The 14,977-nt window shown below is 49.4% G+C and overlaps 1 pseudogene; it reads right to left on the reverse strand.

Annotated features, from left to right (window-relative positions):
• Nucleotides 1-13,724, reverse strand: part of LOC135545181 (spondin-2-like) — a 32,571-nt pseudogene extending 18,847 nt beyond the window's left edge.
• Between the last annotated feature and the right edge of the window lie 1,253 nt (nucleotides 13,725-14,977).

A 14,977-nucleotide genomic window follows, 5' to 3' on the forward strand; every position in this document is an offset into this window, starting at 1 on the left:
AGAAGGAGAGAGAGAAGGAGAGACCGATGGAGAGAGAGTAGGGGGAAGAGAGAAGGAGAAAGAAGGAGAGACAGATGGAGAGACAGAAGGAGAGATAAGGAGAGACATTTAGAGACAGAAGGAGAGACAGAAGGAGAGAGAGAGTAGGGGGAAGAGGCAGAAGAAGAGAGAGAGTAGGGGGAAGAGGCAGAAGGAGAGACAAGGAGAGACAGAAGGAAAGACAAGGAGAGACAGAAGGAGACAGAAGGAGAGACAGAAGGAGAGACAAGGAGAGAGAAGGAGAGACAGAAGGAGAGACGAAAGGAAACAAACACCACAAAAGGAGAGACAAAAGGAGAGACAAAAGGAGAGACAAAAGGAGAGACAAAAGGAGAGACAAAAGGAGAGAGAAGGAGAGACAGAAGGAGAGACAGAAGGAGAGACAGAAGGAGAGACAGAAGGAGACAGAAGGAGAGAGAGAAGACAAAATGAGAGAGAGAGTAGGAGGGAGAGAGAAAGGTAGCCTCCCTGCTTCATCTGGTAGTGTTTTGCTTGACTGCCTCACCACTCTCTATCTCCCCTTCACTGCTTTCCTCATTAGTGTCTCTCTGTCTCTCCCCATGTGTGTGGGGCTGGGGGTTGGCTGGAGTAGGGGGACCGCAGGGCCAGGCTATGGGGGGAAAGAGAGGCCCGAGGCGGGTTAATTGGCCAGCTGTGAGCCCTCAAACATCCAACACTTGATCAGGTGAGGAAAGGAGCAGGCTGAGCCAGTATCCCTGACTGGCCTGCTATCCCTGACCTGCTCTCTCAAAATAGCCCCCTCGGTCCCCCTTTTCAATTGGGAGCCCTGAAGTGAAAGGACTTGAGAGATGAGTGAAGGCATGAGTGTCCTTTCCATTCACCAACCAGTTGCCATGGGGGGAAAAAGGCAAAGAGATGAGGCCATTATAGATAATTGAGACAATACCAATATGGTTTGGAATACTGTAAGGAGCTTATGCTGTATATGTGTTCACATCCACTTCTTTCTGATCATCAAGGGGATATCATGAAGTGTCTGGTAGTGGTTCGGGCCTGATTTTGGACTGAGTTGGTGGCTCATCTTACCCATGAGTTTGGACCACTGTGCAGGGGGACGGAACAGTGGGTACTGTTTAGGGAACGTCTGGGGGCTCCAGTGACCCGGAAGACCAGAATGTAGGAGGCAGGGCCTTTGGCTGTACACTCTGTCCCATTGGTCGGTAGGGCGAAGGACAGGGTCAGCTTCAGGAGCACCACCAGCAGCTGCTGCAGCCAACCAAAGGACAGGAGCTCCGATGACATCATCTAATGTGGACACAGAGAGAAGTAAAGTGTCAATCAAAAGTGTCCTCAACAGGAAAATGGTTAGGGACTCAAATGATGTCAGCCTATCAGAAGCAAAGCTAGCATTTAGCAGGGCTGATTACCACCTTCTGACATCCAGTGGAAAAGCCACTTCCCATTAAGGGGGGGGGTGGTGAGAAGGATTACTTAATCCTAGGTATTCCTTGAAGAGGTGTTTCAGGTGTCAGGTGATTGACTCCTGGCGTCCCACCATTGGGGGGGCCAGAGCACCTGGGCTAAAAACATCAGGGCCTGATCAGAGCCTGGATGCGGTGCCCCTCACTCCGTAGGCAAGCCCATGGTCTTGACGGAAGCCAGTGGAGAGAGCGGAGCCCCCAGATGGAGAGAAAAGGGAAGGGACACCAGAGGGCTGCGGCGTTCTGGATGAGTTGTAGGGGAATGGCACAGAAGGAGAGCCAACAGGAGTTGCAGTAATCCAGGGGGAGATGACAGTGCCTGGAAAGGACCTGCGCCGACAGTGGAGGCAGAGTAGGGATGTTGTAGAGCATGAACCTACAGGAAGGAGACCGCCATGATGTTGGTTGAGAACGACAGGGTGTTGTCCAGGATCACGCCAAGGTTCTTAGCGCTCTGGGAGGAGGACACAATGGAGTTGTCAGATGGAGAGTGATGGAGAGATCATGGAAAGACATGAGGGAGGAAGAGCAGCTCCGTCTTGCCGAGGTTCAGCTTGAAATCCGTCATCCACACTGATATGTCTGCCAGACATGCAGAGATGGAGAGGTCAGAAGGGGGAAAGGAGAGATTAATTGTGGTCGAGAAAGGAGAGACCATGAAGGATGACAGAGCCAAGTGACTTGGTGTATAGCAGGAGAGTGCCTAGAACAGAGCCCTGGGGGACACAGAAGGAGAGACGTGGCGAAGGAGAGACGCCACCTGGTAGGAGCGAGTCAGGTAGGAGAGACCAAGGAGAGACAAAAGGAGAGACAAAAGGGAGAGACAAGAGGAGGATCTGATGGTTCAGAGTACAGAAGGAGAGACTAGAAGGATGAGACAGAAGAGAGAGTTAGCTTTAGCAGTGCGGACGCCTCCGTGATAAGAGAAGAGCAGAAGGAATGACTAGTCTTGAAACCTGACAATTTGGATCAAGAAGGTCATTCTGAGAGAGATAGTAAGGAGGAGTTTTGGAGAGAAAAGAAAGAAGGGATACTGGTCTGTAGTTGTTGACATCGGAGGGATCATCTGGTTTTTTTGCAAAGGGTGCAACTCTCTATCTCTTCAAGACGGAATTAGTGTGCTCAGCGGTCAGGGATGAGTTGATGAGCGGCTGTGAGGTAAGGGAGAAGGTCTCCGGAAATGGGGAGAAGAGCCAGGCTATGGGGGGTCAAAGGCAGGTTGTTGGGGTTAATTGGCCAGTCTGTGAGCCCTCAATTTCATCTGATCAGGTGGGGAAAGGGTCAGAGCACAGGGTATCCCTGTGGCAGAACCAGCGGTGTCTTTGACTTAGCAAACGAGCCCCTGGTCCCCCTTTTTTCAAAATGGGAGCCCTGAAGTCATCTGCAGAGAGGGAGGAGGGGGGGAGGGGGAGGAGGATTCAGGAGGGAGGAGAAGAGTGGCAAAGAACTTCCATTCAGGGTTAACAGATGCTGGAATTTAGAGTGGTAAAAAGTGGCAAGCAGAGACAGAGGCCATTAAATAATTAGACAATACCAATATGGTTTGGAATACTGTAGGGATGCTGTATATTGTTCACATCCACTTCTGTTCTGTCATCAAGGGGATATCATGGAGTGTCGGGAGGGAGGTTGGGACCGATTTTGGACTGGTTGGTGGATATCTTACCCATGAGTTTGGATGCACTTGCAGGAGGCAGAATCAGGAGAAAGGTTTAGGAGAACGTATGGGCAGAGGGAAGAGATCCAGTGATGAAGAGGAGAAGTAGTAGAGAGGCAAGGTTGGGACGGTACACCATCCGAGTAGGGGCATGTGGGAAGTGTTGGATGAGAGCGAGAGGGAAAAGGATGCATGTGGTCGGAGACTTGGAGGAGGAGTTGCAATGAGGTTAGTGGAAGAGCAGCATCTAGGATGAGGTCCTGCCTTGTGAGTAGGGGGGAAGGTGAGGAGGGTGAGGTCAACCAGCAGCAGAGAGGAATGAGTCATAAGGTAGACGTGGGGAGGTTAAAGTCAACCAGCCGTCCTCAGGAAAGGACAGGCTCATTGCTCTCCGAGGGAACGATGACATCATCTAATGTGGACAAAGAGATAGATAGATGGGTAAGGGGAGTGTCAATGTGTCCTCAACAGGAAAATGGTTAGGTTTAAGACTCAAGGATGTGTTAATTAGCCATGTATCAGAAGCATCTAAAGCCATGACATCATTTTCTGGAGCTGTTTAAAGGCACAGTCAAGTTAGTGTATGTAAACTTCTGACCACCTAGAATTGTGATACAGTGAGTTATAAATGAAATAATCTGTCTGTAAACAATTGCTGGAAAAAATTATTTGTGTCATGCACGAAGTAGATGTCCTAACCAACTATAATTTGTTAACAAGAAATTTGTGGAGTGGTTGAAAAACAAGTTTTAATGACTCCAACCTCAGTGTAAGTAAACTTCGACTTCAACTGTACTGTACTGCGCGTGCGTGCGTGCGTGCGTGCGTGCATGCATGCATGTGAGAGAGAGAGAGAGAGAGAGAGAGAATGTGTGAGAATGTGAATGTGTGTGTGCCCCAGTTCTCTGTACTTTTGCCATTGTCCAGCACAGCTTTAGCGCACAGGGCTACTCTCAACAGCACCACATTTGTTATATTTGCACCAAATGTAAAAGTCAGTTTAGGACAAATTTTTATTTACAATGATTACCTATCCCGGCCAAACCCTAAACCGGACGACGCTGGGCCAAATTGTGCGGCGCCCTATAGGTCTCCCAATCCCTGCCTTTTGTGATTCAGCCTGGAATCGAACCAGGGTCTGAACTAGGCCCATCTCCCGGCTAGCCGAAGATGTCCATCAGCCAATTCTTGGGCTACAATACCTCTTTTGCCAATTGGCCTGGACCCGTTACTGGCAACACGGAGCCCCGCCGATCCATCAAGACTGGTCTGCCGACGTAACAGTCCGAGGGGGTTTCAACAGGCTCGTCCGTTGCGACGTCCCCCGGAAGCCCATCTGCTAGCCCCGGCTCAATAGCTGTCTGAATCGTCGTGTCTCCAGCTCGCCTAGCTACTCACTGGACCCTATGATCACACGGCTACACATGCCTCTCCTTAATGTCAATATGGCTTGTCTATTGCTGTTTTGGATAGTGATTATTGTCTTATTTCACTGTAGAGGCTCGAGCCCTGCTCAATATGCCTTAGCTAGCCCTTTTGTTCCACCCCCCACACATGCAGTGACCTCACCTGGCTTAAATGGTGCCTCTAGAGACAAAACTTCTCTCATCGTCACTCAATGCCTAGGTTTTCCTCCACTATACTCACATCCTACCATACCCTTGTCTGTACATTATACCTTGAATCTATTCTTCCTCGCCCAGAAACCTGCTCCTTTTACTCTCTGTTACAAATGCACTAGACGACCAGTTCTTTTAGCCTTTAGCCGTACTCTTATTCTACTCCTCCTCTGTTCCTCTGGTGATGTAGAGGTTAACCCAGGCCGTGCAGCCCCCAGAATCACTCCCATTCCTCAGGCGCTCTCATTTGTTGACTTCTGTAACTGTAAGCCTTGGTTTCATGCATGTTAACATTAGAAGCCTCCTCCCTAAGTTTGTTTTATTCACTGCTTTAGCACACTTCGCCAACCCAATTTGTAAGTCGCTCTGGATAAGAGCGTCTGCTAAATGACTTAAATGTAATGTAAATGTAACCCGGATGTCCTAGCCGTGTCTGAATCCTGGCTTAGGAAGGCCACCAAAAATCCTGAAATTTCCATCCCTAACTATAACATTTTCCAACAAAATAGAACTGCCAAAGGGGACGGAGTTGCAATCTACTGCAGAGATAGCCTGCAGAGTTCTGTCATACTTTCCAGGTCTATGCCCAAACAGTTCGAGCTTCTAATTTTAAAAATGAATCTCTCCAGAAACAAGTCTCTCACTGTTGCCGCTTGTTATAGACCACCTTCAGCCCCCAGCTGTGCCCTGGTCACCATATGTGAATTGATTGCCCCCCATTTATCTTCAAAGTTTGTACTGTTAGGTACTGTTTGTATTGTTAGGTGACCCAACTGTTAGGTGACCTAAAAAATGTAGAACATAGCCCTTGGTTCACCCCAGACTTGACTTCCCTTGACCAGCACAATAACACATCCTGTGGCATTCAGCATTAGCATCGAATAGCCCCCATGATATGCAACTTTTCAGGGAAGTCAGGAACCAATATACTCAATCAGTTAGGAAAACTAAGGTTATCTTTTTCAAACAGAAATTTGCATCCTGTAGCACTAATTCCAAAACGTTTTGGGACACTAAAGTCCATGGAGAATAAGAGCACCACCTCCCAGCTGCCCACTGCATTGAGGATAGGAAACATTGTCACCACCGATAAATCTACGATAATCGATAATTTCAATAAGCATTTTTCCACGGCTGGCCATGCTTTCCACCTTGCTACCCCTACCCCGGCTGACATCTCAGCACCCCCTGCAGCAACTTGCCCAAGCCCCCCCCCAGCAAAATCTGGATACCTACAAAGCAGCACAATCTGGACCCTCTCTTTCTAAAACTTTCCACCGGAATTGTTGCAACCACTATAACTAGTCTATTCAACCTCTCTTTCACATTGTCTGAGATCCTCAAAGATTGGAAAGCTGCCGCGGTCATCCCCCTCTTCAACAGTCCCAAACTGTTATAGACCTATATCCATCCTCTCTGCCTTTCTAAAATCTTTGAAAGCCAAGTCAACAAACAGATCACCAACCATTTCGAATCCCACCATACCTTCTCCACTATGTAATCTGGTTTCCGAGCTGGTCATGGGTGCACCTCAGCCACACTCAAGGTCCAAAACAATACAACCGCCATCGATAAAAGACAGTACTGTGCAGCCGTCTTCATCGACCTGGCCAAGGCTTTCGACTCTGTCAATCACCACATTCTTATCGGCAGACTCAATATCCTTGGCTTCTCAATTGACTGCCTCGCCTGGTTCACCAACTTCTTCCCAGATAGAGTTCAGTGTGTCAAATCGGAGGGCCTGTTGTCCGGACCTCTGGCAGTCTCTATGGGGATGCCACAGGGTTCAATTCTCGGGCTGATTCTTTTCTCTGTATACATCAATGATGTCGCTCTTGCTGCTGGTGATTCTCTGATCCACCTCTATGCAGACGACACCATTCTGTATACATCTGGCCCTTCTTTGGACACTGTGCTAACAAACCTCCAAACAAGCTTCAATGCCATACAACACTCCTTCCGTAGCCTCCAACTGCTTTTAAATGCTAGTAAAACTAAGTGCATGCTCTTCAACCGATTGCTGCCCGCACCCTCCCTTACCGACGAGCATCACTACTCTGGACGGTTCTGACTTAGAATATGTGGACAACTACAAATACCTAGGTGTCTGGTTAGACAGTAGACTATCCTTCCAGACTCACATTAAGCATCTCCAATCCAAAATTAAATCTAGAATTCCAATTTTGCAACCAAGCCTCCTTCACTCATGCTGCCAAACACACCCTCATAAAACTGACTATCCTACCGATCCTTCACTTCGGCGATGTTATTTACAAAATAGCCTCCAACACTCTACTCAGAAAACTGGATGTAGTATATCACAGTGCCATCTGTTTTGTCACCAAAGCCCCATATACTACCCTCCACTGCAACCTGTATGCTCTTGTTGGCTGGCCCTCAATACATATTTGTCGCCAAGCCCACTGGCTCCAGGTCATCTATAAGTCTTTTCTAGGTAAAGCCCTGCCTTATCCCAGATCACTGGTCACCATAGCAACATCCACCTGTAGCACTCACTCCAGCAGGTATATTTCAACGGTCATCCCCAAAGCCAACACTTCCTTTGGACGCCTTTCCTTCCAGTTCTCTGCTGCCAATGACTGGAACGAATTGCAAAAATCACTGTCTTATATCTGCCTCTCTAACTTTAAGGATCAGCTGTCAGAGCAGCTTACCGATCACTGTACCTGTACTCAGCCAATCTGTAAATAGCACACCCAACTACCTCATCCCCATATTATTACTTGTCCTCTTGCTCTTTTGCACCCCAGTATCTCTACTTGCACATCATCATCTGCACATCTATCACTCCAGTGTTAATGCTAAATTGTAATTTTTTTCACCTCTATGGCCTATTTATTGCCTACCTCTCTACTCTTCTACATTTCCACGCACTGTACATAGATTTTTCTATTGTGTTATTGACTGTACGTTTGTTTATGTGTAACTGTGTTGTTTTTGTCGCACTGCTTTGCTTTATCTTGGCCAGGTCGCAGTTGTAAATGAGAACTTGTTCTCAACTGGCCTACCTGGTTAGATAAAGGTGAAATAAAATAATAATAATAATAATAATAAGTGTGTGGCTAATATGGCCAGTCCCTCCTCTCTGCAGTATTGGAACAGCAGAGCTGCAGCCGCTGAGATGATCAGATGACAGAACTGTGCGATCAAAGCAGGTTCCTCTCTGCTTCCATACTCATGGTATTTTTATGGTTGCCTGTTAAACGTTGCGGTACATAATATACGTTTAGAGAGGAATGGGTTACATGCTGACAAATACGGCTGCAAACAGTGACCTGTCACTGGAGCCTACTGGTGATACACCATGAGAAGAAAAGTAGAGGTTTGGAGCAGCCTACATTAGAGGTAACATTATCTGGCACGAGAAATAGGCTTCAGGGACAATGTGTTGTATGATGGGTTTGTGTGTTGGCTCATTTTAACTGTCTGCATTCTGTGCCTGCCAGCTGTTTAGGGGGCTCAGATAGGTTAACATATAGAAACATCACATACCATGCAGATAGGTTAACCCATAGAAACATCACATACCATGCAGATAGGTTAACCCATAGAAACATCACATACCATGCAGATAGGTTAACCTATAGAAACATCACATACCATGCAGATAGGTTAACCTATAGAAACATCACATACCATGCAGATGTTAACCTATTACCATGCAGATATGTTAACCTATAGAAACATCACATACCATGCAGATATGTTAACCTATAAAAACATCACATACCATGCAGATATGTTAACCTATAGAAACATCACATACCATGCAGATATGTTAACCTATAAAAACATCACATACCATGCAACCTATAAAAACATCACATACCATGCAGATAGGTTAACCTATAGAAACATCACATACTATGCAGATATGTTAACCTATAGAAACATCACATACCATGCAGATATGTTAACCTATAGAAACATCACATACCATGCAGATGTTAACCTATAGAAACATCACATACCATGCAGATATGTTAACCTATAGAAACATCACATACCATGCAGATATGTTAACCTATAGAAACATCACATACCATGCAACAACCTTTCAATATCCCTCTCCCTTTTGAGTCTTGACAGTGGCAATGGAAAGTTGTTTTGTGCAAATCTCTCAACAATCAATATGTCATCGTATGGGACTAACTGACATTAGAAATAGAAGGGTTGGGAGTGCAGTCAGGATACAGGATGAAACAAACCAGAAACTGACTCACCAAGATTAACACACCACAGACACACCACAGACAGACCACTGACACACCAGAGACAGACCACAAACCACTGACGCACCACAGACCAATGACAGAGCACTAACATACCACAGACCTGTGGCACACCACTGCCACATGACAGACAGACCACTGACACACCAGACAGACCACAAACCACTGACGCGCCACAGACCAATGGCAGACCAGAGACACACCGCAGACCAGAGACCACTGACAGACTAGAGACACACTACAGACCACTGACAGACCAGAGACACACCACAGACCACTGACAGACCAGAGACACACCACAGACCACTGACACACCACATCACAGACCACTGACACACCACACCACAAACCACAGACACACTACAGAACACTGACAGACCAGAGACACACCACAGACCACTGACACACCACATCACAGACCACTGACACACCACATCACAGACCACTGACACACCACATCACAGACTACCGACACACCACATCACAGACCACTGACACAGACAAACAGCACAGGTACATTCATTGTCATTAACACAGAAACAGCACCAACATATTCATTATCATCAGCCAACCCAGACACTTTGTATTTTTTATTTAACTAGGCAAGTCAGGTCAGAACAAATTCTTATGTACAATGACAGCCCAGACACAACCCAGACACAGCCCAGACAGCCTCACACTCAGCCCAGACAGCCTCATACTCAGCCCAGACAGCCTCACACTCAGCCCAGACAGCCTCATACTCAGCCCAGACAGCCTCACACTCAGCCTCATGCCCAGACAGCCTCATGCCCAGACAGCCTCATACTCAGCCCAGACAGCCTCATACTCAGCCCAGACAGCCTCATACTCAGCCCAGACAGCCTCATACTCAGCCTCATACTCAGCCCAGACAGCCTCATACTCAGCCTCATGCCCAGACACAGCCTCTTACCCAGACACATCCGAGACAATCTCATACTCAGGCACATCCCAGACAGCCTCATACTCAGGCACATCCCAGACAGCCTCATACCCAGACACAGCCCAGACAGCCTCATACCCAGACACAGCCCAGACAGCCTCATACCCAGACACGTCCCAGACAGCCACATACCCAGACACGTCCCAGACAGCCTCATACCCAGACACGTCCCAGACAGCCTCATACCCAGACAGCCTCATACTCAGACACAGCCCAGACAGCCTCATACCCAGACACATCCCAGACAGACTCATACCCAGACACACAGACAGCTCATACCCAGACACATCCCAGACAGCCTCATACCCAGACACATCCCAGACAGCCTCATACCCAGACACATCCCAGACAGCCTCATACCCAGACACATCCCAGACAGCCTCATACCCAGACACATCCCAGACAGCCTCATACCCAGACAGCCTCATACTCAGACACGTCCCAGACAGCCTCATACTCAGACACATCCCAGACAGTCTCATACCCAGACACAGCCCAGACAGCCTCATACCCAGACACATCCCAGACAGCCTCATACCCAGACACGTCCCAGACAGCCTCATACCCAGACAGCCTCCCCAGACAGCCTCATACCCAGACACGCCCAGACAGCCTCATACCCAGACACGTCCCAGACAGCCCAGACAGCCTCATACCCAGACAGCCTCATACTCAGACACAGCCCAGACAGCCTCATACCCAGACACGTCCCAGACAGCCTCATACCCAGACACATCCCAGACAGCCTCATACCCAGACACATCCCAGACAGCCTCATACCCAGACAGCCTCATACTCAGACACAGCCCAGACAGCCTCATACCCAGACACATCCCAGACAGCCTCATACCCAGACACATCTCAGACAGCCTCATACCCAGACAGCCTCATACCCAGACACATCCCAGACAGCCTTATACCCAGACACATCCCAGACAGCCTCATACCCAGACACATCCCAGACAGCCTCATACCCAGACACATCCCAGACAGCCTCATACACAGACAGCCTCATACTCAGACACGTCCCAGACAGCCTCATACCCAGACACATCCCAGACAGCCTCATACCCAGACAGCCTCATACTCAGACACGTCCCAGACAGCCTCATACTCAGACATGTCCCAGACAGCCTCATACCCAGACACAGCCCAGACAGCCTCATACCCAGACACGTCCCAGACAGCCTCATACCCAGACACAGCCCAGACAGCCTCATACCCAGACACAGCCCAGACAGCCTCATACTCAGACACAGCCCAGACAGCCTCACACTCAGCCTCATGCCCAGACAGCCTCATGCCCAGACAGCCTCATACTCAGCCCAGACAGCCTCATACTCAGCCCAGACAGCCTCATACTCAGCCCAGACAGCCTCATACTCAGCCTCATACTCAGCCCAGACAGCCTCATACTCAGCCTCATGCCCAGACACAGCCTCTTACCCAGACACATCCGAGACAATCTCATACTCAGGCACATCCCAGACAGCCTCATACTCAGGCACATCCCAGACAGCCTCATACCCAGACACAGCCCAGACAGCCTCATACCCAGACACAGCCCAGACAGCCTCATACCCAGACACGTCCCAGACAGCCTCATACCCAGACACGTCCCAGACAGCCTCATACCCAGACACGTCCCAGACAGCCTCATACCCAGACACAGCCCAGACAGCCTCATACCCAGACACGTCCCAGACAGCCTCATACCCAGACAGCCTCATACTCAGACACAGCCCAGACAGCCTCATACCCAGACACATCCCAGACAGCCTCATACCCAGACACATCCCAGACAGCCTCATACCCAGACACATCCCAGACAGCCTCATACCCAGACAGCCTCATACCCAGACACATCCCAGACAGCCTCATACCCAGACACATCCCAGACAGCCTCATACCCAGACACATCCCAGACAGCCTCATACCCAGACACATCCCAGACAGCCTCATATCCAGACAGCCTCATACTCAGACACGTCCCAGACAGCCTCATACTCAGACACATCCCAGACAGTCTCATACCCAGACACAGCCCAGACAGCCTCATACCCAGACACAGCCCAGACAGCCTCATACCCAGACACAGCCCAGACAGCCTCATACCCAGACACGTCCCAGACAGCCTCATACCCAGACAGCCTCATACTCAGACACAGCCCAGACAGCCTCATACCCAGACACGTCCCAGACAGCCTCATACCCAGACACAGCCCAGACAGCCTCATACCCAGACACGTCCCAGACAGCCTCATACCCAGACAGCCTCATACTCAGACACAGCCCAGACAGCCTCATACCCAGACACATCCCAGACAGCCTCATACCCAGACACATCCCAGACAGCCTCATACCCAGACAGCCTCATACCCAGACACATCCCAGACAGCCTTATACCCAGACACATCCCAGACAGCCTCATACCCAGACACATCCCAGACAGCCTCATACCCAGACACATCCCAGACAGCCTCATACCCAGACAGCCTCATACTCAGACACGTCCCAGACAGCCTCATACTCAGACACATCCCAGACAGCCTCATACCCAGACACATCCCAGACAGCCTCATACCCAGACAGCCTCATACTCAGACACGTCCCAGACAGCCTCATACTCAGACATGTCCCAGACAGCCTCATACCCAGACACAGCCCAGACAGTCTCATACCCAGACACGTCCCAGACAGCCTCATACCCAGACACAGCCCAGACAGCCTCATACCCAGACACAGCCCAGACAGCCTCATACTCAGACACAGCCCAGACAGCCTCATACCCAGACACGTCCCAGACAGCCTCATACCCAGACAGCCTCATACCCAGACACGTCCCAGACAGCCTCATACCCAGACACATCCCAGACAGCCTCATACCCAGACAGCCTCATACTCAGACACGTCCCAGACAGCCTCATACCCAGACACGTCCCAGACAGCCTCATACCCAGACACGTCCCAGACAGCCTCATACCCAGACAGCCTCATACTCAGACACAGCCCAGACAGCCTCATACTCAGACACAGCCCAGACAGCCTCATACCCAGACAGCCTCATACCCAGACAGCCTCATACTCAGACACAGCCCAGACAGCCTCATACCCAGACACGTCCCAGACAGCCTCATACCCAGACAGCCTCATACCCAGACACAGCCCAGACAGCCTCATACTCAGACACAGCCCAGACAGCCTCATACCCAGACAGCCTCATACCCAGACACACAGCATCATACTCAGTCCAGGCTCAGCCTCATACCCAGACATAGACGAGGAAAGAGGCAGCACTCAGACAGCCCTCTCACCATTGCCTTTTGCTAACCTGAACATACACACAAACATAGCATCTTAAACACACACTGTACCACCCCACACACACAAATCCAGACTCACACACACGGGCGAACAAATCCAGACTCACACACACGGGCGAACAAATCCAGACTCACACACACGGGCGAACAAATCCAGACTCACACACAAATATAAAAACGTTTAGAGACGTGCAGTTCTTACCAGTACACACATGCACACACACACGCTCACTAATACTCATGCCGGTACTCAGTGTCTGAAGGGATGCAGACTGAATTTCTTACCTGGTCAGGACGAGTCAGTCAGTGACAGAGGATATATCAGCAGGACAGCTCCAGCCACTCTCTCTACTCCGTGTGGTTGCAGGATCAGGGAGCCTTATCACAGTCTCTCTCTCCAGATATACCTTTCTACAACCCTCCTCCTTCATTGTATCCCCTTGTATTCCCCCCCTCTCTTTGGCTCTCGCCCCCTACCTCTCCTTGTATGGAAAGGCACTGCATAGCCCCCACCCTCCTCTACAGTAGCTATCTCTTCCTCCCTCTCTCCTCCCATTCTCTCCCTCCCTCCCATTCTCTCCCACTCTCTGTGTGTACACACACACACACACACACACACACACACACACACGCACCTTCTCCCACTGGCTCTGTGTTGCTGTGTAAACTCAGTAGCCCCTAACCTCATATTGCTGACAAGGTAATGAACACCATGTAACACACAAATGAATAGATCTCACTTGGCAGTCAGTGCATTCCTATTGTACAGTATTTATGTTTTCCGTGGACCATTTCAAATGTTTTAATTGTTACAGTTGGAGCGGAGAAATCCCAACCGTCTGCTTGTTTAATGACGCCAGATCAGCAGTCTGGCTCTGGAAGAGACAAGTCCATGTAACAATAAATAGAGTAGGGTCTTAGTGGTCAACCCCACTGAACAAACTTCCTGTGGTCAGTGAAGTGAAGGAGAGAGGGTTAAAGCATGTCTGTCTGTGTCCTCACATAACTATTCCCCCATAGCTGGCGAACACATGGACAACGTATTACTGCTCCACTACTGAGCTGGCTATTGATCCATGTGTTGGGGCTCAGTATGAAGCTCAGTGTGAATGAGCCTGTGCGTGTGCGTGTGCGTGTGTGTGTGTGTGTGTGTGGGTTTTCAAACTATTTAACATATGCACACACACACAACGGCACCTCTGGACGTTCCAAAACATGTCATTTGTAAATATTTAAGCCTTGGGCTATCCTCCTCTCAGCTATCCTTTTCCCTCCTCCATCCTCAGATGTGGGCTAAGACTGGATTTATCCCAAAGTTAAGGACATTCCATCTCCTAAGCTGTGCTGTAATGATAAGAAGCCGCCTGGGTTAATGGGCCACGATGACCTCTCAGTGAAACATTAATAGAAACCAACTGGAAGCCCTCTTTCCCCCTATCTCACCTCTGCCCTTCTCCTCTCTTACTGAAAGTAGGTTACGGAAAACCCAGACTTGCTCTGCCCGCTGATTAATGACAGAGCCGGGCGTCCACACTGGCTGACTCACACTGGCCTAAAGGTGAATATCTCACACACACACGCATAAAACTGCAACATACACGTTGGCACTGATCACACTGGCCTGTTCTGGATTTGAGTCACAGCAGGATGAGCACAGAGCAGCTTACCACTTGGCGCACA

Source organism: Oncorhynchus masou, chromosome 9 (genome assembly GCF_036934945.1).
Source record: "Oncorhynchus masou masou isolate Uvic2021 chromosome 9, UVic_Omas_1.1, whole genome shotgun sequence".
NCBI lineage: Eukaryota > Metazoa > Chordata > Actinopteri > Salmoniformes > Salmonidae > Oncorhynchus > Oncorhynchus masou.